Source organism: Wolffia australiana, chromosome 18 (genome assembly GCF_029677425.1).
Source record: "Wolffia australiana isolate 7733 chromosome 18, ASM2967742v1".
Lineage (NCBI taxonomy): Eukaryota > Viridiplantae > Streptophyta > Magnoliopsida > Alismatales > Araceae > Wolffia > Wolffia australiana.
Window position 1 is genome coordinate 6,872,552 of NC_135852.1, and position 5,542 is coordinate 6,878,093.

Here is a 5,542-nt window from a genome sequence, read left to right on the forward strand (position 1 = left end):
AACTCATTTCAATTTAAGTTACCTAAATCCGATAATTATAATTTCTTCGATTTCTGTCACGAGTCCTGTAATTTTGATAATTATCTTCGATCTTATCAATGTCACTCGAGATTTTCAGTGATTCTTCAGTCATTTGCGTTTCGCACTGGAGAACGAAGAAAAGGAAATTTTTAACAATTTTAACATTCATAACAATTGCCCAACCTTCAAAGAGATTGCCACATTAAAAGAGATTAAATGTTGAAAGAACAAGGTCCAGAAACAGTGTAGGTGAAAGAGAAAATGATATCGTTTTTCAGGAACTGGGACCGAAGGTTGAGGTGGACGTCGTGCACCCATCCATTGCCCTTGCGCAAAAGCAGTCGCCGTTGAGTAAAAAAACCTGCAGGTAGTGAGCACCTGGAACTCAGCAATCATAAAAGAGTGACTGAGCACTCCATAAACAAGCAGACATGTGTGCTATAGAATGAAAAGAAGAAAGCCCTAAACTATGAAAGCAAGCTGGACGAATGGCAGGAAAGATACGAAGAAAAAATGGAGCCAATCTACAACCGGATAGGGAAAATTTGCGGAGTTGGGAAAAGAACGACAGAGTTCCTCTGTCGTTCCAGAGCTGAAAAAAGGGCTAGCCTGCTATTGGTTCAGCAGAAAGACGAAAGGAAGAAGAAAGTAAGAAATAAGGAGTTGACGAAGAAGAAGAAGGAGAAGATAAAAAGAAGGAGAAGAAAATAAAAAAAATGCAAAACATTATAAGAAAGAATAAGACAAAGAAAAGAAAGAGTGAAAAGAAGAAGAAGAAGAAAAAAAATGAGAAGAAGAATAAAGAGGAGACTTAGAAAAGGGCTAGCCTGCTATTGGTTCAGCAGAAAGATGAAAGGAAGAAGAAAATAAGAAATAAGGAGTTGACGAAGAATAAGAAGGAGAAGATAAAAAGAAGGAGAAGAAAATAAAAACAATGCAAAACATTATAAGAAAGAATAAGACAAAGAAAAGAAAGAGTGAAAAGAAGAAGAAGAAGAAAAAAAATGAGAAGAAGAATAAAGAGGAGACTTAGAAAAGGGCTAGCCTGCTATTGGTTCAGCAGAAAGACGAAAGGAAGAAGAAAATAAGAAATAAGGAGTTGACGAAGAAGAAGAAGGAGAAGATAAAAAGGAGAAGAAAATAAAAACAATGTAAAACATCCCAATTTACTTATCCAGAACTATCATTTGGACAATCACAGAAAACTACATCGCACAGATCCGTGTGCGCAAGAACGGACCTTCCCTAGAGCTTTTTATTTCTTTTTATTTTCTTCTTCCAAAAACCAGAGAGAACCCAAAAAATCCGCCAACAAGATTTCACCTATGCAGGCCAATGTAATCATAAAACTCTTTAAAACCCAAAGCGAAGAAACCAAAAAGAGATTGTTAATCAACTCGCTGAAGCCGGATCATAAGATCGAGAAACATGATATGAAGGGTTAGAAGAATGACTTACTGTAAATGGAGGGGGGGGGGGTAAATCGGTGGGCCACCTTCCTCTTTTGCCGTTGTTACGCTGTCACATTGACAGGAGCAAGTTAGAAAAAAATATATGCTAAAACAAAATGTGTAACGTAACTCACCGTCCGAGGAGCTGTGGTTATCGTCAAGGTCGTCCTCTGAGTCAGACAAGCACTGCTCTGCACGGCGGAACCATGCACGGAGCATCATCAACGTCTCTATGCTGTCTGCATCTAGGCGACCTCTACGGTACGTGGTGATGCCTCGACCAATGGAAAATAGCCGCTCCACTGGTGCACTTGTGGGGCTTACGGCCAGAAATTGGGACGCAATTTTTGTCAAGTTTGGGAAGTACCGAGTTCCAACATCCTTCCACCAGCATAGTGGACTGTCTTCCTCTTCACTGCACGGGATATTTAGATACTTGTCCAACTCCTGCCGAGGTGTTGCACGTGGGCGCCGAGACTTGCCCAGACGAATATACTGTCGCCTGGTGGACGGAAACTGACGTGGACGGTGTCTTCCAGCTCCCTCGTCCTGCTCTGAATCACACCTAGTTGCGCTCGTTGTACACGCACTGTCGAGAAGACCGCCGATGAATGAAAGCACGCCTTCGCGATACGACGGATGCACGACCTCTATCTTGGAGAATGCATCCAAGGTTCTCGCGGTCACCACTGTCTGATTGCCCCAAATGACCTTTGCATATTGCATCAACTTATTATACATGGCAGTACAGGCGGAGCGCAACGCCTCCCTCCGCTTGTCATCCAAGGTAGACCCGGCATTATACATAGCATGCTCAAGTTGGGCCCCCAGGTCAGAGATCAACGACGTCACATCAGTGATCGGAAATCTCTTTGCGGAACAGACGTAGTCGGAACCTGCATACAGTGGCCCTAAGATATCGAGATATTCCTCGATTAAATCCCAGTCCTCTTGACATAGCGCGTAGTCCTTACACGGTGTGGAAAGAAAGCTCACATGCATATGGTCGAGCACGTCCTTCTTCGCAAGAGCATGCTCTAACATCTTGAATGTGGAGTTCCAGCGTGTTGGCCAGTCCACTTTTATCTTGTTCGCATTAGGAAGTTCAAACATCTTGCACATATCAACATATTTCTCCATCTGTTGCGTGGACCCCTGAATAGCATTGACGATGGCTCTGACGCGTGAGACAGTTAATCCCAGGGGTGCATAAGTCGGTGAACTGCAGCCGTCACCTTGCGAGTCGATAAGTTCATCCGTGTCCAACGCAGCATATGGCCGAAGATCTCGAACCCGTAGTGTGCCAACTTCTGGTGCTTCAGGGTTACGTATGATCCTCAGTCCGGACTGGAGTACAAGGTTGAGAACATGTGCTATGCACGGTACATGCCTATCCATAGTGAATTGTGGATTTACGGTCCGCAGTTGATCTAAAATTGATGCCATCATAGTTCTGTTGTTAGACGCGTTGTCCGTCGTAATGGCACAGAGCTTCGACTCTATCCCATACTCATATGCAACCTCCACAATGAGCCTCGCCAGGTTGGTGCCGCAATGAGACCCCTTGATCCGCCGGATAGCAAGTAGTAGATCGCAGAGCTTCCAATCGTCGTCGATCCAGTGGGCGGTTACCCCTAGAAGGGCGAGGTTGTTTCCTGACGTCCACGCGTCCACTGTTAGTGAGACACTATGAATTCCAGCAAACATCTCTACTAGCTTTCCTCAGACTTCTGTATACATGGTAGACGCCGTTGCTTTCACCGCATTTGGGCCAGGGATGTCGCCAACCGACTGCGTCCCGTAGTACCATAATCTTCTGAACGACTTCTTCTTCACAAGTTGCCACGGAAGATCGTTGTCACAAATGAATCTGACAAACTCTTCCTTCGTACGCTCCTTCGAGATGCCACATAAGTGAAGCTTGGCTGACATGAAGTCGTACTCGAATAGCCTCCTCTGATTCCTGGGGACGCCCTTCAGTTGATCATGAAATTTGCGATGCGCCTTCTCTGTATGTCTCCAGAACACATTCATGCTCCTATCCTTATTCCGCCTGATAATGACCTTATGACCGGGGTTCTGCGCTAGACATAGCGTACACAGGTACTCGTCCGGGCCGAGTTCAACAAATTGGTCTAAAACTTTAGACCGCTTGCGCCTACCACTTTGAGATGACACATTGTCATCGATCTCTACTGCGTAGCACTCCACAGACTCCGACATCGTGGCTCTAGATGTTGGCTTCGGAGTGGTAACAGATGTAGATTCCATATCTATCGCAGAATTAATCACAACATATTTTCGGTCATGTTAACCACAAAAATATTTTTTTGGAGACGGTACTAAAGTAACTACGAAGTATGATTAAACAAATGAAAACTGTGACAGTACCATGCAACAAGCATCATTCGTAAGGATGACAACTACAGAGAAAAAATTTACACGGAGATGATCGAGCAACATTCGGGCCGACGCATAACTAATAAATCAACAAAGAAAGATCGCTGGACAACTAGAATAACTAGAAAGAAAGATTATGTCAATTATAAGAATACACCAACTGTGAGATTCATTTAATCAAAAATATGCGGAGCACACACGAAAAGGTATCCACACACAGAAATATGAGAAGGACAGACGAAGCAATGGGCACACAAGGAAAAATTAGAAACAGTACCGGACACGTAGTATTCAAGCACCGCTTCTTAGAAGAAAGGACACGCCGCAGCCAAGCCCTGCGCCTGCACCGACCTGTAGAGGCCAAAATTTTATTCAGCCGTAAAAATAATTTGTACTGATGTATAATTCGGCTATTTTGACGACACATACCTTGAATAGTGGAATATACATATTCCTCTATTCAATTCGGCTATATACATATATATGAATCTATCTAACAGTCGATACCTATCCAGATCGACCATTACATACATAAATAGATAGCTACGTAGATAACTATGTAGATAGATATATAGATAGACATAAAGATAGATACATAGAGTGATCAACAGATATATAGCTACGTAGAGTGATAGGTACGAATCTATCCAACAGATCTATAGCTACATAGAGTAATATGTATATGTATGCATCTATCCAACAGTCAATACCTATCCAGATCGACTGTTACATAGATAGATAGATAGCTACGTAGATAACTATGTAGATAGATATATAGATAGACATAAAGATAGATACATAGAGTGATCAACAGATATATAGCTACATAGAGTGATAGGTATGAATCTATCTAACAGATATATAGCTACATTGAGTAATATGTATATGTATGCATCTATCCAACATGTAGATATAGGTATGTAGGTATCAACTGTATAGGTAGGTATCGACTGTTGGATAGATGCATATATAGGTAGGTAGGTACATATATAGCTACATAGAGTGATCGACAGATAAATCTGACAGAAAGATTGAGAGATATACCGATAGATATGTACATAGCTAGATAGTTTGACTCTTACATAGGTAGATAGCTACACAGCTAGATAGAACGATTTGTGGATATGCACATAGAGAGGTAGGATATCAGAAAGAAAGAACGCCAAATAATCAGATAGATAGATAGCTAGCTAGATAGTTCGACTCTTACATAGGTAGATTGCTACACAGATAGATAGAAAGATCTGTGGATATGCACATAGAGAGGTAGGATACCAGAAAGAAAAAAATGCTAAATAATCTGACGGAAAGATTGAGAGATACGTACATACATAGATAGATAGAAAATCAGATAGATAGATAGCTAGATATATATAAGGAAAGATCGACAGATAGATACATAGATAGGTCAAATTTTAGATAGAAAGATCTATAGAAAATCCGATAGAAATACCGATAGATACGTAGATACATAGATAGATACGTACCTTGCCGGCGCGCTTTCGCGTCCCCACGAGCTCGATGGATGTTGAAGATGATGACACCGATTTGCGCAGCCGATTCGTGCTCCCGCCGATTCGTTCCACCTCTCCAAACCAAGAACTGTGCTCCCGCCGATGCGTTTTCAAAGGGCTAGGGCAGGCGCGATGTTTTTCTATTTAATTTCGTCC